Here is a 21,367-nt window from a genome sequence, read left to right as displayed (position 1 = left end):
AGCCATACCCTACATAAGCCCCCAGGCACGTGAATAAAATCCTTATGGGTGCTCCAGCGCCAGTCAATCTCCCAGTGGAACGCAACTGCGTAAGTGATTTCAGCCAACAGGGCCTGGAGCAGGTGAAATGCTGAGCTGACCTAATAAATTTTGCAAAATAATAAAACCCTGTTTTAGGCCATAAACTTTGGGCTTGTTTGTTATATAACAATAAATAACCAATACACATCCTAATAATGTATTTTTTATAACTAAAAGTATATTGTGTGCTCAGATTCACAACTCATGATTTCGGGAAGCTATCTAGAAGGAAAAATGAGAGAGGTTACTTGCTTGGTGCTTAACATAAGTTGTAGATTATCTTCCATTAATAACTAAGAGTTGACTGTATTTATTTTTCACATTTATTTATCTCTGTCTTATTCTGTATTTACATTCTGCCAGGACATCTGAATTGAAGTGGGAGCACTTAGCCAATTATCTGCTACTTATTCTGTATGAGCAAAATATTAATTTACAGAGTCTTAGATCTGGGGGATAGTCAAGATGCAGCAAAAAGTTCATGTTTGGAGAGCAAGCTATTGGTATTTGGGGACAGATGAAATAAATGATTGACCAGATGTTTCTCCTTTTCATTCCAGATACTTGGCAGGAAATAGAGAGTACCTTAATTTTCTTGCTTGTGAAGGGCATCTGGCAAAAAAAGCACATTTCTTCATTGGGGTTTTTGGTAGTTACTGATCCATTAATGTGAAATACCAGGAAACCTCATAATGAATTACATTTGACACAATGCCATATTGATTATGAAGTAAGTCCCATTTGAATTTGAATTCCATACAAAAAGATTTGGCTACAGAATTTTTCTAAAATATTCATGATAACACACTCTCACCTCTAAAGTATTACCAAAATTCCAAATTCAGGTGACAATGAAGAGGTAGCATTGCATCAAATGACATTCAAAGGATATAGAATGTGATCCAGAATATCAATGACCAAAAGATGATTCTACAAATATTGGGCTGGCCAAAAATTTGCTTGGATATTTCCATGAGCTCTTAAGGAAAAACCTGAGTGAATTTGCTGTGCATCTGAAACTAACTCAACATTATAACTCATATACTTCAATAAATTTTTTAAAGTCCCCCCCAAAAAAACCCAAATGAATTTTTTGGCCAACCCAGTATCTTTTTCTTTTAACTATATGGAGCCCTTTCCCCCATCCAGAGGTATGACTAGCCTCACTCAACCTTTAGCACATCCAACCTCTTGACAAAGTTTATAACTGAGCTCTTGCTGTTGAGACATATTTGAGAAATAGCTTGCTTCTGGGTTTCCATGGAGACCACTTCCCAACTTGTGGATGAAGGTAACCTCTGTCGACCATGGCTGGGGGTAGTTATCAAGCTGTCACTGGCAATTTTCCCCCTCATTTACTAGAAGCAACATTCCAGAAAGAAAATAGTGGGATGACAGGGTGAGAACATGCTCTCACTTTGAGACTGCAATTTTGGGGAAGACTTCTACTATCTGCTGCAAGCTCATAGTCCCAAGGGAGGGTGACCAACCCATAATCTGAGCAGCAGAGAGTGTAGGGAAAATAACTCTGCACTTGTGGTCAGACTGAATAAGAGTTCTGGCCCTGTTGTGTGAGCTCTAAGATCTTGGGCTTGTCAGAACAGCAATACAGAGGATCAGTTCTTTCTTATGGAGGATCAGGATCTTCCTTTCTTATGAATGCAAATAATGGGTTTTGCCCTCCTTATTGCAAAAGACTCTTGTAACACCAAAAGGGAAGGGTGGGGGTTCAGGGATAAATTAGAATTTGGGGATTAACATATACACATTACTATATGTAAGACAGATGACCAACAAGGACCTACTATACAGCACAGGGAACTGTACTCAATATATTGTAATAACCTATAAGAGAAACAAATCTAAAAAGAAATAAATGCATACACACACACACACACACACACATATATATACGTATAACTGAATTACTTTGCTTTACACCTGAAACTAACACAATATTGTAAATCAACTACACCTCAATTTTTTTTTTTATTTTATTTTTAAACTTTACATAATTGTATTAGTTTTGCCAAATATCAAAATGAATCCGCCACAGGTATACATGTTCCCCATCCTGAACCCTCCTCCCTCCTCCCTCCCCATACCATCCCTCTGGGTCGTCCCAGTGCATCCAGTATCATGCATTGAACCTGGACTGGCATCTCGTTTTATACATGATATTTTACATGTTTCAATGCCATTCTCCCAAATCTTCCCACCCTCTCCCTCTCCCACAGAGTCCATAAGACTGTTCTATACATCAGTGTCTCTTTTACTGTCTCATACACAGGGTTATTGTTACCATCTTTCTAAATTCCATATATATGCGTTAGTATACTGTATTGTACACCTCAATTTTTTAAAAAATTGGTACATATACACAATGGAATATTACTCACCCATAAAAACGAATGAGACTGGGTCATTTGTAGTGATGTGGATGAACCTAGTGTATGTCATACAGAATAAAGTAAGTCAGAGAAAAACAAATATTGCATCTTAACGCATATACATGGAATCTAGAAAAATGGTACTGAGGAACCTCTTTGCAGGGCAGGAATGGAGACTAAGATGTAGAGAAGGGGCTTGTGGACACAGAGTGAGAAGGAGAGGGCGGGGCTAGCTCGGAAAGGAGCACTGACACACACACACACTACCACGTGTAAAATACGGAGCTGACGGGAAGCTGTTGCATGGGGCAGGGAGCTCAGCTTGGTGCTCTGCATGACCTGGAGAAGTAGAGCGGGGGGCATGGGAGACTCAAGAGGGAGGGGATATATGCATACTTGCAGCTGATTCCTGCTGTTGTATAGCAGAAACTAACTCAACATTGCAACGCAATTATACTCCAATTAAAAATAAATTAAAAACAAAAAAAGACTCTGGTACCAATTAAATGAGACGATAGAGTTAAATGTGCTTTGTAAACTGGGTAAAGTGCTGTACAGGTCTGAGGCTTTGTTCTTATTTCTGACCTTTGAGTTTCTGCATTTCAGAGATGGCTGGATCATTTGGATGACAGCATCCAACAGTATTTTAGCTCCCGCGAATAAAGTCTCACTCCATGCATCATAACTAAGCTAATATTGTGTGTTGGATTTAAGAGCAGCTTGGAAAAATGAGAGAGAAATTCATAATGTTTTCCAGGTCAGAATTCACAGATGCCCACGTGGAGTTCTGTTCATTGTATGAACATCTATTAAAGTGGTGAACTTGCTTAAAAGTCTCTTCCCTCCACATAGAGAAATTGCTGGAGTAATTTAAACTGTGCAAAGGACAGCTCTAATTTATATCTGTTTTCTGAAAACACAGGCACTACATATATTTTAAATGCAGCTAAAATTTGGCAAGTAACTGTACGAGAAACAGTCTGACAACTGAAGAAGGCGTTTTTGAAAAGAGGCTTTGTGCTTTTAATGGCTTTCGATTCTCAGATTGTCTGGGCTGAATGAACAGGTGAAACTGGATATTAGATATTTGCAGCTCATTTTTTATTCAGTAATCTCACGCCATCCCCAACTCCTTTTCTATTGCTAAGGAAATAAGGTTTCTTAATGTTTTACTTAAAATCAGCATGCTCAATAGCTGCATGAGGCTGCTGGTTACCCTACTGAACAGCTCAGATGCAGAACTTTCCTTCATCGCTATTTGTTGCACAATACTACCATAGATTTTGGGGAGTTTTCAAAATGCAAGTGGGAACATGCTATGTTGTTATTCACATTTTAGAAAAACTCCTTGTGCAGGAAGATAATTTGAGAAGGAGTAAGAAAAAATAGCATGCCAGTCTACACAAGATGACACAAAAAAACAAAAACAATGAGGATGGGATACAGGGGGCAGATTTGAGACATGCAAAGTTTGGAGCAAACTAAGCTTTATCACTATACTGATAGTCATAAACTGGGGCTATCAGTCAAGAAGGTCACTGAATAAATAAATGTGTGTGAGTAAAGAAGGACTTGGCTAACTTTGTTTGTATAGGAAAGTGGGCTAGGGGATCACTAAAGATAATAAGATGGTTAAGAATTAGCTAAACTGGTTCTAGGGTCCCACGTGGCCCATGAGGTTGATAGCCTGAAATTATCATTTTCAAGAAATGTATTTGACATTTCTAAAACCCCAGGCATATTTATCTTCACATCAAGGAACTAAATCAGCTTTATAAATCTTTGGGAGATTGAGAGTCACGTTTAGAAATAAAGTTCTTTGGAAACTCCTGCAAGGAAGTATGATTAAACATTTCTGGTGCTCTTGTCTTTTAGCTATGTCTATGCCAGTCGTGGGATTGACTCTGAGTCAGACATCTTCCTACTGTGTCTTCTGATTGAACAGATCAGCTTCAGTCCATTTGATGAGTGGCCCAATTAGCCAAGGGGACTGTGGTGGTTTCTGTCATTGGCATCATTTGTTGACAGATGGAAACTAAGTCATTTGATTGAAGACCACAGTCAGAAGAAGGGAAACAAGGTTAAGAGTCTAAATAACTAAAATTGGAGAAAGAGTATAGTTAGTACTTTGCTTTCTGGCAAAATTGTAAGATTGACACATTAACTCTCCTAGAGAATCACTCCTGACTCTTTTCCTCTCAAAGTTCTTCTCTTGACTATTTTATTCCTGTTGATTGAAAAAAAAATGCACAACCTAAATCATAGTATCCAGTCTCATCACTTCATGGCAAGTAGATGGGGAATCAGTGGAAATAGTGGCTGAATTTATTTTTCTGGCCTCCAAAATCACTGTAGATGATGATCATTGCAGCCATGAAATTAAAAGACGCTTACTCCTTGGAAGGGAAGTTATGACCAACCTAGATAGCATATTAAAACGCAGAGACATTACTTTGTCAACAAAGGTCCGTCTAGTCAAGGCTATGGTTTTTCCAGTGGTCATGTATGGATGTGAGAGTTGGGCTATAAAGAAAGCTGAGCACAGAAGAATTGATGCTTTTGAACTGTGGTGTTGGAGAAGACTCTTGAGAGTCCCTTTGGACTGCAAGGAGATCCAACCAGTCCATCCTAAAGGAGATCAGTCCTGGGTGTTCATTGGAAGGACTGATGTTGAAGCTGAAACTCCAACACTTTGGCCACCTGATGCAAAGAGCTGACTCATTTGAAAAGACCCTGATGCTGGGAAAGATTGAGGGCAGGAGGTGAAGGGGACGACAGAGGATGAGATGGTTGGATAGCATCACCAACTCAATGGACATGGGTTTGGGTGGACTCCAGGAGTTGGTTGTGGACAGGGAGGCCTGGTGTGCTGTGGTTGATGGGGTCACAAAGAGTTGGACACAACTGAGTGACTGAACTGAACTGAGGCAGACTTACTGAGGACTTAAGCCAGGGACTAAAGTAGGGGCCCCCAACCTTCAGCATTTAATACCTGATGATCTGAAGTGAAGCTGACATAATAATGATAGAAATAAAGGGGACAATAAACGTAATGCACTTGAATCACCCCAAAACCATCCCTCCCGCCCAGTCCATGGAAAAATTATCTTCCATGACATCAACCTCTGGCGCCAAAAAGATTGGAAAGCACAGCTCTAAGTGTTCCTTCTGTAGAGGTAAAGGAAGAGCCAGGATATATGAGTTTTTGCAAAAGACCCGGGTAGTTGGAACATCGAAAATTTACTGTTAATTAAAGAAAACCAGATATCTCAAGTTAATGAATTTAGTGCCTTTCTCTGTATGGGAAAATGCAAAAGTCTTGGCTTATTGAAATTATTCTTTTAACTATTTAGGGCCAGTATACTCTTTTTTTCCAGCCTGAATCCCCTCAGGGTACATCATGTGGGGCAGCTGAGGGGCTGATGGCTTGCTCAGCACAACATCCTTTATCTAGTGATATGGCAGTGATATTCTTCAATCACATTCCCATATGCCCCTGGTATCAATCTACACTACTACTACTACCGGTCATGCTGTGGTTTACTGAGCACATGTTATGTACATGTACATGTACATGTTATGTACCAGCTCTGTGTTAAATTATTCTGCATGCTCTTTCTCCACATTACATCAAATGTGAGTGACTGAGTCAGGTCTCAAACCATTCTGTCTGATTCCAAAACTATGTCTTTTTTTCACCTTTTTATTTTTTTTAATTTCTACTTGAGTATAGCTGTTTTACAGTGTTGTGTTAGTTTCTCCTGTACAGCAAAGTGAATCATTTTTTGCATTTCCGTCCCATTTGGGTCACCATAGAGCATTGAGTAGCTGTACAGTAGGTTCTCATTAGTTATCTATTTTATACTTAGTATCAATAGTATATATATTATCAATCCCAATCTCCCAGTTCATCCACTCCCCCCACTATCCCCCATGGTGTCCATAGTGATGTTTTCTATGTCTGTGTCTCTATTTCTGCTTCAAAAATAAGATCATTTCTACCGTTTTTCTAGATTCCACATATATATCAATAAAGGAATGGATAAAGAAGATGTAGTACATATAGACAATGGAATATTACTCGTCCATAAAAAGGAATGAAATTGGGTCATGTATAGAGATGTGGATGGACCTAGAGACTGTCATACAGAGTGAAGTAAGCCAGGAAGATAAAAACAAAACTGTGTTACAGGCCCTGTTGGCCCTTCTCTGGAGAACGCTGAGGGGCCTTCCTGTGTCCTTCATCAAAGAAATGCCAGCAGAGCCTGGCACTTGCCTGTCATTTCAATTGCCATAGGTATAGTTCTTTTTTTCCCCCCTTAATGAGTCACACAAGAAAGCAGAAAAATTGCAGAGAAGAGATGGTAATGTGGCTCTTACAGCTCTGAGAGGGGATTTTCTTTTCCTTCCTGTAGGATTAAGTGGATTCAGCATGACATGGCCAATCTGACAGAGTGATTAAAAAAAAAAAAAATCAGCTAACATAGGTGGGTCCAGAAAGAGGCATCAGGTCCAGTCAGGAGCATTTGAGGTCAGCAAGGAAGTGGAAGACATGCAAAGTCAATAGGGCCAGGTCAGAAAGAGTCAATCTCTCTCAACTAACTCATCTCGGGTGGTAAATAATCAATCGAGACAGTTTCCAAAGAGAAGGGGGAAAGGTTCACTAGCAAGAGCAATTAAAAATAGGTGGCTGAGGGGTAAAGAATCTGCCTGCCAAGAAGGAGACTCAGGTTTGAACCCTGGGTCAGGAAGATCCCCCAGAGCAGGAAATGGCAACCCACTCCTGCCTGGGAATTCCATGGACAGAAGGAGCCTGGTGGGCTGCAGTCTATGGGGTCGCAAAGGGTCAGACATGACTTAGCAAGTATGCAAAAACAACAACAAAAAACAGGAAAACCATGCAAAGTCACATTAACAACATACCATATTATGCCTTCTCAAGTGGCTAGAATTTCTTAGGGAAAATTTAAAGTTTGATAGTGGTATGCTGAAATGAACATCCACATACATTTCAGATGGGTTGTGAATATGAACAATCTGCTAAGAAATCAATTTAGCAATGCTTGCAAAGGTTAAAGGTGGTTCTCCCTCACCCTCAATTCTATCTCAAAAAATACATCTTAAATAAGGGATTCAAATACATAGAGAGAAAGACAATGAACATCAGGAGAGAAATGAAGAAATAAATTCTGGAGTGGTCATAAAATTCGTTTTTTCCACTCCATAGAAACTGATTTCCCCCAGTCCCAGTATAGAAATATTCATTTATAGGGACGGCAAAGGAATACAAGAAAATGCCATTCATGGATGATTCTCGATGTTGGGATTATAGATGCTTTATTCTTCTTTTCTCTTCCATGATTCCTAACTTTTTGGCAAAAAGACTTAAATTAGTGTATAATTAAAATTAAAATATTCTGGAGAAGTATTAATAGTTTGATGTAGCAAAAAAAAGCACTGAGCTTTGGAGTCAAACTTCCTGGGTTCAAACACCAGTTCCAGGCATTAATCATGTGACTTTGGGCAATCTGTTTAACCTCTTTGTGCCTTAGTTTTCTCATCTGTAAAATGGGGTGACGATCATACCTATCTCATGGAGGTTAAACGAGTAAATGTACCTAAAATGTATTTTGAATACCATCTGACAAACAGAACTATATAGCCTTAGCTATTATTGTTATTCTTATTAATATTGTGACTAAGGAAGAGAGATCTGAGTTTCAGTCAAAGCTGAGTTATATGTCAACACTCAGCAAGCTAACAATCCTTACTGAACTTCGCTTTTGTTCATTTATTTTTATTTTTTAATATTTATTTACTTATTTGGCTTTCAGGTCTTAGTGTGGCATGCGGAATCTTTAGCTGTGGAATATGGGCTCTTAGTTGAGATCTAAGGGATCTAGCTCCCTGACCAGGGATCAAACCCGGCCCCCTGCACTGGGAGCACCAAGGCTTAGCCACTGGACTACCGAGAAAGTCCTAACTTTTTTCATTCATAAAATAAGTATAACAATGCCAAACTTCTGGGCCTTTTTTATAAACACTAATGATTATGGTTGTATGGCACCACTGATAAAATGGACATGAATTTGAGCAAACTCCAGGAGATAGTGAAGGACATGGAAGCCCGGCGTGCTGCAGTCCATGGGGTCACAAAGCATCAGACATGATTTAGCAACCAAACAACAACAAATGATTATGTATAAAGATATATAATGTAATATAATATAATAAATATGTACTTGGGGTTTTTGCAAAGATTATTAGATATATAACCTATGTGCTTTTAATTTCATGGCTGCAGTCACCATCTGCAGTGATTTTTTTTTTTTGCAGTTGTATTCTTATTTATTAGGCCAGTTTTGATTCTAACAAATGTATGTGTGCTTCATTTCGCTTCACTGTTGTCTCAATTTAAACTAGGTCTACGATTTTGCTATTCTTTGCCAGATCCTTTTTTTTTTTTCCAACTACAATTTTATTTTATTTTTAAACTTTACAAAATTGTATTAGTTTTCAGTGATTTTGGAGCCCAAAAAAATAAAGTCTGACACTGTTTCCACTGTTTCCCCATCTATTTCCCATGAAGTGATGGAACCAGATGCCATGATCTTTGTTTTCTGAATGTTAAGCTTTAAGCCAACTTTTTCACTCTCCACTTTCACTTTCATCAAGAGGCTTTTTAGTTCCTCTTCACTTTCTGCCATAAGGGTGGTGTCATCTGCATATCTGAGCTTATTGATATTTCTCCCAGCAATCTTGATTCCAGCTTGTGTTTCTTCCAGTCCAGCGTTTCTCATGATGTACTCTGCATATAAGTTAAATAAGCAGGGTGATAATATATAGCCTTGACAAACTCCTTTTCCTATTTGGAACCAGTCTGTTGTTCCATGTCCAGTTCTAACTGTTGCTTCTTGACCTGCATACAGATTTCTCAAGAGGCAGGTCAGGTGGTCTGGTATTCCCATCTCTTTCAGAATTTTCCACAGTTTATTGTGATCCACACAGTCAAAGGCTTTGGCATAGTCAATAAAGCAGAAATAGATGTTTTTCTGGAACTCTCTTGCTTTTTCCATGATCCAGCAGATATTGGCAATTTGATCTCTGGTTCCTCTGCCTTTTCTAAAACCAGCTTGAACATCAGGAAGTTCACAGTTCACGTATTGCTGAAGCCTGGCTTGGAGAATTTTGAGCATTACTTTACTAGCGTGTGAGATGAGTGCAATTGTGCAGTAGTTTTAGCATTCTTTGGCATTGCCTTTCTTTGGGATTGTAATGAAAACTGCAGCCATGAAATTAAAAGACGCTTATTCCTTGGAAGGAAAGTTATGACCAACCTAGATAGCATATTCAAAAGCAGAGACATTACTTTGCCAACGAAGGTCCATCTAGTCAAGGCTATGGTTTTTCCAGTGGTCACATATGGATGTGAGAGTTGGACTGTGAAGAAGGCTGAGCACCAAAGAATTGATGCTTTTGAACTGTGGTGTTGGAGAAGATTCTTGAGAGTCCCTTGGACTGCAAGGAGATCCAACCAGTCCATTCTGAAGGAGATCAGCCCTGGGATTTCTTTGGAGGAAATGATGCTAAAGCTGAAACTCCAGTACTTTGGCCACCTCATGCGAAGAGTTGACTCATTGGAAAAGACTCTGATGCTGGGAGGGATTGGGGGCAGGAGGAGAAGGGGACGACAGAGGATGAGATGGCTGGATAGCATCACTGACTCGATGGACATGAGTCTGAGTGAACTCCGGGAGTTGGTGATGGACAGGGAGGCCTGGCGTGCTGCAATTCATGGGGTCGCAAAGAGTCAGACACAACTGAGCGACTGAACTGAACTGAACCTATGTGCTTAGTCATTCAGTTGTGTCCGACTCTTTGCAAACCCACGAACTGCAGTCCATCAGGCTCCTCTGTCTGTGGGGACCCTCCAGGCAAGAATTCTGGAGTGGGTTGCCATCCCCTACTCCAGGGGATCTTTCCAACCCAGGGATCAAACCCAGGTCTCCTGAGTTGCAGGCGGATTCTTTACCGCCTGAGCCTAGTAATATATATATACAAATATATATGTCATATATGAACAGTTTAAGCAAAGTATATATACTACATACATATGCAGTAGGAGCTAGATAAATAATATCTCTTATTAAATTTAAAGTCAGAAAGACATGTTGTAAACCTGAGAAGCACCTATGTAAAGAATATTTGGGGGATTACTATGCTGTATTATCTTATTATGCTGTAATTATGTATTATGCTGTAATACCTTATTTGTATTCTGTCAGTACTTGGTAATGAAAAGACCTCTGAATGTGATTCTGTTCTATGAGTGGCTTAGTGAGTTCATTGTGTGAGATGAAGAAACACAACCGGTTCGATATCATATTAAATATTCCCATATAGCTAACATACAGGTCATACATGGAATAAACACAAGAGTCCTCATTTAGTCCTTGGAAGCAGCAGTAGTCAGCTTGGAGGTGATTCCTTTGAAGGTGTGGTCTGATGATACACATCTAAGGGAATCATTTCTCTCAGGATACTTACAGTTTGAAGAGTTATAAAGAGAAGTACTGAGGAGGGTATGTTGATGGGGAATGGAAGAGGTGGGGAATATGTGTTTGTATATACGTGAGTGTTTTGGGGGGAGCCTTCCCTGATACCCTGTCTCTCTAAGTCATATAAACCAGAGGTCCCCAATGTTTTGGCACCAGGGACCGGTTTCATGGAAGAAAATTTTTCCATGGACGTCAGAGAAGAGATGGTGTCAGTTCACCTGCTGTTCACCTCCTGACATTCAGCCCAGCTCCCTCCTAGCAGGCCATGGACTGGTACCAGCCCATGGCCCAGGGGTTGTGACCGTTGCTCAGTCGTGTCTGACTCTTTGCAATCCCTTGGACTATAGCCTGCCAGGCTCCTCTGTCCCTTGAATTCTCCAAGTAAGAATACTGGAGTGAATAGCCATTCCCTTCTCCAGGGTATCTTCCCAACCCAGGGACTGAACCCAGGTCTCTTGCATTGCAGGTGGATTCTTTACCCTCTGAGCCACCAGGGAACCCCAGGGGTCAGGAACCCCTGACACAGACTGTGCTCTGGTCTTCTGGATCCTTCCTGGATTTCTCACAGTGAAGGTGGCCGCCCCTGGAGAAGACATCTCACAGAAAAGCCCAGAGCCTCAGCTCACTTGCGACTTCCCAGGTGAACTGCTGGGACCCTGCAGGGCAGGGGCCTCCATGACCATCCTGTCCCCCTGCCTTGAATGGTGGTGACCACATGAGCATCAGGTCTCGGTGTCCTGCATGTTCGCTTCTAAGACTTTGGCACAGATTAGGTACAAATTGTCCCCCGAAATAAGAGCACTCCGTACTCAGAAGAAAATTGATTTCCAATCTCCTACCCAAATGACTTTATCATTAGGTAGTTTGAGTCAATTCTGCCTTTTGGATGTGGGCCTGAGATTCCATCATCAGGCCATACCGGTAAGTGTTTTTTAATCAGTTTTTTTTTTTTTTTTTTTTTAGTGGATTGCTATAAACCAGGGCATCTATTCAGGATTCAAGAACTGCTTTACCTCTCCTGTCCTCTACCATGTACCAGCTATTATCCAGAATGTGTTCAGAAACTTACCATCTGATTTTTACCAAAGAATCAGGAAAATCATGACCACACTCAGTGATAACTGCTTGCCCCAAGTGTGGAAAAACCACTATGTGCCTCCTGAGAATTAACACTTTATTACACTCTGAAAAGATGTCTTTTATTAACTCCTGCCTTAAATATCCCATTCCTCCCCAAATTTGTAGCCTATTATAGACAAAGGGTGAATTTTCTAAAGAGGCAATGAGCCTTTACAAATCAATAAGAATAAAAATGAGTAAACATTTTCAGTTGGCAAGAGCAAAAACCTATCTGTTCTGATATCCACTATATTCACGATGCCCAGAGACCAGATCCAGCATATAACAGATGCCCAAATAAATCTAAAGAAAAACTGATTTGGGACTTCCCTGGTGGTCCAGTGGTTAAGAATCTGCCTTGCATTGCAGGGTTCAGAGTCCTGGTCAGGGAAATGAGATCACACCAGCTGAGGAGCAACTGAGCCCGAGGGCTACAACTGCTGAGCCCACGTGTCACAGCCAGAGAGAAGCCCAAGCACGGCAACAAAGATCCCACGTGCAGCAACTAAGGCCCGATGCAGCCAAATTAATTAATTGAAGAAAAATGAGTAGACAGCGTGAATAAGACAAAGAACATATACATAGGCTTAACTTCACTAATAAGGAAATGCAAATTAAAATAAAATATGACTTATGTACACTGACAAAAATGAAAAGGGTTGATAACACCCCACATTGGTGGGGGTTTGAATTCAGCAGGCATTCTCAAACACAGTCTCTGAGGGGGTTAACATGGCATAATTCTTAGGGGGAAATTGTGTGATATCCATTGAAAGGTTCAACCACAATACCCTTTGACCCTTGACACATCTCTGATTTTAGTCTGCAAACAAACCATCATTGCACAATAATATGTGTATAAATACGGGTCATTTCAGGAATATTCATAAGAGTGAAATACAGGAAAATAGCCACGTTTAGTAAATATTTTTATAATGAGAGACAATATTTGCTGAGCACTTATCTGGTGCTTCTCTCTTTAGTATGTGTATCATAGGCAATATTTCACTTAATCCACTCAATAAACTTAGGAAATTGAATCGATTAATACCTGTAGAATCAACTGAAGACAGATCTACATCTCCAGACCTCAAAAGGAAGCAGCAAAATAGATTTCTGGAGTGAACTCAGTTTAGGAAGTGGACTGCAGGTTTGGGAGATTTGAAAGCAATGCATGAATTGACAGATGGGGAAGTTCTTAGCATAACTCCTAGTATATTACACCTGCTCCGAAGTCCCAGGGTGCTAGTTCCCAATATGCATTTCTGTTGATTAGGGTCATGACTTCTTCATCATAAAGTGGGAGTGAAAACAATTTGAGTATTGAAAGACTGGAGCCAGAGTCTTTTTTTAAAGAGGAGGGCGTGTCTGCTTAGGAAAATACCTTATGACTCATTCAGTATAGAAAGCAAGACCCTGGCAGAGATCTGAAGGAGACTGTGCTAGGGGAGAAACAGACAAACTGTTCTGCAACAGAATGAAGAGAAATGAGGAGGAGAACAGAGAAGGACGAGAGAAAGAGGATTAGGCTTAGCGGAGGTAAGGAGGACTTCCCTGGTAAAGAATCTGCCTGCAATGCAGGAGACCAGGGTTTGATCCCTGGGTCAGGAAGATCCCCTAGAGAAGGGAATGCCCACTTACTGCAGCATTCTTGCCTGGAGAATCTCATGGACAGAGGAGCCTGACAAAGAATCAGAGATGATGGAATGACTTTCAGTTTCACTGTGGGTTTAGACACCAAGAATGCAGAATATCCTGTTTCAATAGTTTGCATTTGAATACCCTGGAAAGCTGTCCCTTTTGTAAGTGGGGAGGGTCTGAAGGATGTCAGGGAGAGGAGGTGATTTTCCCATCTGTCTGCTGTGAAGCAACACCGCACAGTATAAACACCAAAGCTGAGAGCCCAAGTGACCAGGGAATCCCCCCCAGAACCTTGGGACTCTATCTTGGGACGGACAATGGGCTATCCACAACTTATGGAATGGGGTTGCAAACTAATCTTCAAGAGTTTAAGGGGAAGGATAATTCTAGCTGATTTGAATTATAGCAGCATCCCTTTGAGACTGAACTTCACAGAATGTAAATGAATTGTTTATGCTTACATGCTAGATCATGTTGAAAGTAGGATTCAAATTGGTTCTTCTGTTTCACGTCTAGTTGGAAGTAAGGAAAGTCTCTTGGTCTTGCAATGAAACCGACCCTGAAACAAGCCAACGTCAGCATCAGTCAAACTCATTACCAGAGAGGACCACGTGCAAACTTCAACTTGAAGTTTACACTTATTCCAAGAGAGAGGATCACCATTATCACAATTAATAGGCAATGGTCAGTGGCATTTTATGTGGAGTCTGGGTAATATTTTCAGAACTCTAGAATGAACAGCAAGAGCTATTTTGTGGAAGAAACACGCCCTCCACTTTTCAGTAAGGGATATGTCTGTGAAAGTGGTCACTACAAAACCTCTAAGAGGAGCTTTCTGTCTTGAATTTGTTGCTGTTTAGTGCCTAAGTCGTGCCTGACTCTTTATCTTAACTAAAAATCCAATCAACTGTCCATCTGTGACCTTTTAACAAAGCATTTCTAACTCTGGGGCACCCGATATTCCTTTTAAAACATCAAGAAATAAGAACCGACAGGGAGGGACTTCCTTGTGGGGTCCAGTGGTTAATAATCTGCCTGCCAATGCAAGGGACTCAGATTCAATCCCTGGTCAGGGAACTACGATCCTACATGCCGCATGGGGCAACAAAGCCTGTACATAACAACTGCTGGGCCCGTGTGCAGCGAAGAGCTACCCAGCTAAAATAAATGAAAAGAACTGATGTGGAGAATCTCTGGAAAGCAGCCCAGAACAAGGCAGGTCTTTAGTTGGTGTCTCCATGCCACTCCCACCTTCCCACTTCCTCTACCCCACTGAGCCTGGGTTTCCTCTTCCTGATCTTCGGTTCATGCTCAGCATTATTCCTTCAAGAACCCATCTCTGCCTGGACATCTCCATTTTGGTTCCGTTTTCTCGGCTGTGTTTACAGATTCTTGGTACTAAGAATGTAGCTGCTTCGCCTGACCATGCCTCTGGGGTCATCAGTTGAGCCTGTCTCCTACTTACTAATTTTTGGAACTAAATGTCTTTAATTTCTGGTTTCTCTCTTTCAGGCCCACATCATATCAGCCGCCCCCCAACAGCTATTATTATAATATCAAGCATTAATTGACCATTAAGTGCTCGGTTACTCAGTTGTGTCCAACTCTTTGTGGCTCCATGGACTGCAGCCTGCCAGGTTCCTCTGCCTATGGAATTTTCCAGGCACAAATACTGGAGTGGGTTGCCATTTCCTTCTCCAAAGGATCTTCCTGACCCAGGGATCAAACCTGTGTCTCCTGCATTAGAGGTGGATTCTTTACCACTAGTGCCACCTGGGAAGCCCTGACCATGTACTATATATATATACCATTAAAAGCACAAAATTCAACTTCCTGAGTCACCATCCCAAGCTGGAGAGTTTGGGTGGATATGAGTATTCTGTATAGAGCTGTGGGCTGGAGCAAGAAATTTGCTCCCAAGAGATTAAGTACAGATACACTGATGTCATTGTTGTTGTCATTCGGTTGCTAAGTCATGTCTTTACGACCCCATGGACTGCAGCACGCCAGGCTCCTCTGTTCTCCACTATCTCCTGGAATTTGCTCAAATTCATGTCCATTGAGTCAGTGATGCTGTCTAACCATCTTATCCTCTACTGCCCCCTTCTCTATTTGCCTTCAATCTTTCCCAGCATCAAGGTCTCTTCAAATGAGTCAGCTCTTCGAATCAGGCAGCCAAAGTATTGGAGATTCAGCTTCAGCATCAGTCCTTCCAATGAGTACTCAGTGTTGATTTTCTTTAGGATTGACGAGTTTGATCTCCCTGCAGTTCAAGGAACTCTCAAGAGTCTTCCCCAGCACTACATTTCAAAAGCATCTGTTCTTTGGTGCTCAGCTTTCTTTATGGACCAACTCTCACATCCATACATGACTACTGGAAAAACCATAGCTTTGGCTGATTTCATAAGAGTGGGGAAAGAGGAGGGAGAGGCAGAGGAGGGGAAAACTCTGGAGTGAATCTCACCCAATTTCTTGCATTGCTGCTTGAGTAACACTAAGGAGTGTGTGCATCTGTGTGCTCAGTCATGTCCAACTCTTTGCGACCCCATGGACTGTAGCCCACCAGCCTCCTCTGCCCATGGAATTTTCCAGGCAAGAATGCTGGAGTGGGTTGCCATTTCTACTCCAAGGGATCTTCCCGACCCAGGGATTGAACCTGTGTCTCCTGCATCTCCTGTGTCTCCTGCACTAGCCAGTGAATTCTTTACCACTGAGCCACTAGGGAAGTCCCAACACTAAGGAGATGAAGTACTAAATGTCAGTTAACCTTGGGAAAGGGAGAGACCAGGAGGAGAAGGGTAAATAGAAGAACCCAAGCATCAGGAGTAAGAATGGGAACAGGTTGGAGGTAGAGCAGGAAGGTTTGTTGGGAACAAACCCCTGCAAGGTGAGCTCACTTTTGAAATAATTGGTTGGTAAAATACCTCAAGACCATAGGATGGGGGCATGTGGAACTCTATCTTTTTCTTTCTGCAACCTCACAACTGATGCAATCTAGCAACTTTGCAGATGTTTTCCCGTGGGCTGCCTACAAATTGAAACGGACTCAGTGGCTTCAGTCAGTGAAATGATTTTTCACCTGTTGAGGGGAAAGGTCTTATAAACATCTCAGTCTCTGGCTTTCAGAATGCAGATATTTCCAGGCTGAGCATTATGGGATGGCCCCTCTTTCCACGTCTGTCCCAGCCCACTTAACTCAGGCTTCTCCTTTCCTAGCACCTTCTTGCTTCCTCCAGCTGTTGCTTTGAAATAAATATGACCTCCTGCCCCGGAGCTTGGCTATTTCACTCTTCTGTGTCAGTTAACTTTCTGTGTCATCCTGACTAGGCTATGCCACCTGACCACTTGTTCCAACACTAGTCTAGATGTTGCTGCAAAAGGGTTTTGTAGGCAGGATTAATGTTTACAGCCAGTTGCTGCTGTTCAGTTGCTAAGTCCTGTCTGACTCTCTGTGACCCCCATGGACTGCAGCATGCCAGGCTTCCCTGTCCTTCACTATCTTCTGGAGTTTGCTCAGATTCATGCTTAAGTAAAGGATATTATCCTCTATAATGTAGGTGGTCCACATTCAATCAGTGGAACCCCTTAAGGGCAAAAACTCAGGTTTCCCAGAGAAGAAGGAATTCTACCTCAAGACTGAGATGTCTAAATTGCAATGGGTGGTTTCTTGTGAAGGCCACATTAGGTTCAGTCCACCAGGAGGGAAATGTCTGTTCTACCATAGACACGGTTAAAGGGTGGGGATTGGGGATTTCTTCCTGGGGGATTGGGAGAATTGGGAGAATCTTCTGTATTTAGAAGAGAGGCCACAGGATGGAAGGTTTACAAGATGTCTGAGATTCCTTTCCAGCTGCTCAGCACCCAAAAGAAAATCTGTCTACATATCTATCTATCTGTCTACTTGACTGACTCATTGGAAAAGACCCTGATGCTGGGATAGATTGAAGGCAGAAGGAGAAGGGGACGACAGAGAATGAGATGGTTGGATGACATCACTGACTCATTGGACATGAGTCTGAGCAAGCTCTGGGAGTTGGTGATGGACAGGGAAGCCTGGTGTGCTGCAGTCCATGGGGTCGCAAAGAGTCAGACACGACTGAGCAACTGAACTGATCTGTCTACTTATGTTGAATTAAGATGAAAATAAATTATGAGACTTTGCACATTAACTGGCCCTTCAGGATGGAAAATGGTCACCTCTTTTAGAAACGATTAACTATATCTTAAAGCGTGAGCATTTGGGTTCAGGTTCATGTTAGAGAATATCTTTTCAGTTACAAGATAATCACTTCAGGAAACAAATTTTCCTCTTTACTTTGGATTTCAGTTGATTCGATCGTTTCATTTGCTTTTGTTTCCGCTTGTTTAAGAATTCCCAGATTTTGTTTGTTTTTGCTTTTTACATAATCTACTTTTTGTTCAACTTGGTGGTAAGCAAATTGGCCTATTTCAATGCGGTTTTCTGTATTTAATGATTGGTTCAGTTCAAACCTGTGCTTTAAAAATGTTGAAATTTTGCAGTTAAGTAGTAAAATAATTGTTTGTTTGCTTGTTTTCTAATTTAGATTTTTGTCAGGTTCTTTGATAGATAATTTCCTGTGATTAAAGTTTAACAAATGTACTCTCATTTAAAGAATATTTAAGTACTAATCACTGATTTATTTATCTACTATGAAAAAAGCACTTTTTTTCCCAAGAGGTTCATTTCATTTGTTCATCCAAAACAAGGTTTCCAAGCTTTTATTGTAACCATGCCACATAGATGGTGTAGAAATGCCACAATCTGATATTGCCAGAGGGATATTTTAATGGCGATGAGCAGAAATGTCAGGGCATTTATATTTTTGCCCAAGACTGATCCATTTATAGCTTGGACTACCAGGAGAGTATTATCCTTTCTGCCAAAAAGGGTTTGAAATGTTTATTCCTTATTTTTACAGACTTGAGGAAGAAAAAGCAGGCTCTGTCTGAGATATAGATATGGCGATGAGGTTAAATAGACACCAGAAAATCACATTGCTATTTTCGCTAAGATATAAATTTTGCCAGCATTTTCCAGATCACACTGGAGAAGGGAAAGCTTCCACAGAATCTGAGAGTGATGGGTTCATGGATTCTGATTGCGTGATTAATATACACTCATGGTATTTTTCGGTGTGTCAGCAAAACGTACAGTTCTCTGAGCCTGACATTTAATTATTACACGGATGGTTGCATGAACTAGAGGAGTGAACACAGACTTTGGAGTCCCAGTTCATCATTAACGGTGAGGATTCCAGTCTCCATCTCTTCCATTCAGTCTCCATCACTCTTAATATCTACCACCTGTAATCCTTTTAGAGCCCGTTTAAGAGGAGGAAGGGCTTCCCAGGTGCCACTAGTGAGAAAGAAGCTCCTGCCAATGCAGGAGACATGAGACACGGGTTCAATCCCTGGGTCAGGAAGATCCCCCGGAGGAGGGCATGGCAACCCACTTCAGTATTCTTGCCTGGAGAATCCCTGGCTTCCCAGAGGAGCCTGGTGGGCTACAGTTCACAGGGTCATAAAGAGTTGGACACAACTGAAGCAACTTCGCACACACAAACCCAGGAGAAGAGGAGAGGAAATTAAAAATTCATAATTATTAACAAATATTTGAATAACAAAACAAAGAAGAAGCTGCATGTATTTTAAAGTCTTATTCTGTTTGTTTGCAACTGCAGTGAGGCTCCTGTTGTTCAGAACTTCCATCTTGCACTATCTGACCTATGACCCCTTTGTCCTCAGCCTGCTATGCTTTTTCTCTGATGGAGGGACAAAATTTCCCTCTTGTAATGTGATTCTGCCTGTATGTACTCAGTCATTCCTTAAGGTATTCTATACAGAATGGAATTACAAGACACCTCCCCCCAAAGATACATTTTCCTAGATTTCAGATAGATACTTCCTTGATAGATACTCCTTGGAACCCATTCCCACACATATTTCTTCAGTATCTACCAACACTAATGAAAACAATATTATTTTGGTATGTAAACTCCCCTCCCAGGTCAGACCTTGTACACATTTCTTTTTTTTCTTTTTTTTTTTTTTTGGCTGTGCTAGCTAGGTCTTCATTGCAGCATGCAGTCTTTCTCTAGTTGGGGAGAGTGGGGGCCACTCCCAACTTGCAGTGCGTGGGGTTCTCATTGCTGCAGCTTCTCCTGCTGCAGAGCACGGGCTTTAGGGCATCCGAGCTTCAGTGCACGCAGCACACAGGCTCAGTAGTTGCAGTTCTCAGGCTCTAGAGCATGGGCTCAGCTGCTCCGAGGCATGTGGGATCCTCCCAGACCAGGGATCGAACCCGTGTCCCTTGCACTGGCAGGTGGATTCTTATCCATTATATCACCAGGGAAGTCCCCTGTACACATTTGTCTGGGATATGCTAGGATTTTATCCAGTTATGGGACAGGAGACAATAAAAGGGTGGGAGGGGAGGTTCTTGGGGTCTTCTTGAGGATGGTTCTTGGCAAGGTAACGGCCTCAGATGAAGCCATTGCAGGGATTTTAAGGGATGGAAGCCTAGCCTCCTCAGGAATGGAAAGGACCATTCTGGTTTCAAGGGGTCTTAGTAGAATCAGGTAGAGATGAGGGCTGGGGAAACTTCTCCTATTCATCAGAATCACCAATACGCAGAGCCTCAGTCTTCCCCAAGCATATGATCAAGGGTGGAAAGAAAAGAGGGCATGAAAGACCATTTCTGCCTCCACAATACATGGTTACATTTCAAGGAAAGAAGATACCGCAACTCCACTGTCCCTTGGGTCAGGAACCCACAGTTCCTGTCACAGCTGCCTAAAGTCCCACCAACAGGATTGCTCTGCCAAATGACACATCCCTCCAAACCTTGGTTCTACTTGTCACTGTGAAAATATCATCCACTTATCTCCCTTTTTCTAAACCTTGCCTGTGAGCCTCTCAGAACAGACTGTAAACCAAAATCCTGTTGGCAAGGGATTGGAGGAAGTGGATCCCCATGCTTTTAGCATCAAGGAGAGCATATGAGGAATTGGAGATGGTACCCAGGGCCTACAGACAGGTGTCTCGCCTATCGGGTTAGGTATCTCTCATATCTATTTATCCTTCCCAGTACTTTCCATGCAAGGGCAGAATTTTCTCTAAGCTCCTTTGCCAGTGCTGTAACCTCAGTACCTGGCCCATGGCCTAAGGTTTAGTAAACACCAGGTATGAGAGTCCTTTGGGCAGCAAGGAGATCAAACCAGTCATTCCTAAAGGAAATCAGTCCTAAATATTCATTAGAAGGACTGATGCTGAAGCTGAAGCTCCAATACTTTGGCCACCTAATGCGAAGAACCGACTCATTGGAAAAGACCCTGATGCTGGGAAAAGGGAAGACACAAGGAGAAGGGGGTGACCAAGGATGAGATGGCTGGATAGTATCACTCAATGGACATGAACTTGAGCGAACTCCAGGAGACAGTGAAGACCGGGAAGCCTGGCATGCTGCAGTCCATGGAGTGGCAAAGAGTCGGAGACGACTTAGTGACTGAACAACAACAATGAGAGGATTCTTTTCTGGTCCATGATTATGAAAGCCAC

The sequence above is a fragment of the Bos grunniens genome, chromosome 25 (genome assembly GCF_055505025.1).
Source record: "Bos grunniens cultivar Pamir isolate PY7600 chromosome 25, Bosgru_T2T1.0, whole genome shotgun sequence".
Taxonomy (NCBI): Eukaryota; Metazoa; Chordata; class Mammalia; order Artiodactyla; family Bovidae; genus Bos; species Bos grunniens.
Note: the sequence above shows the minus strand (reverse complement) of the source record.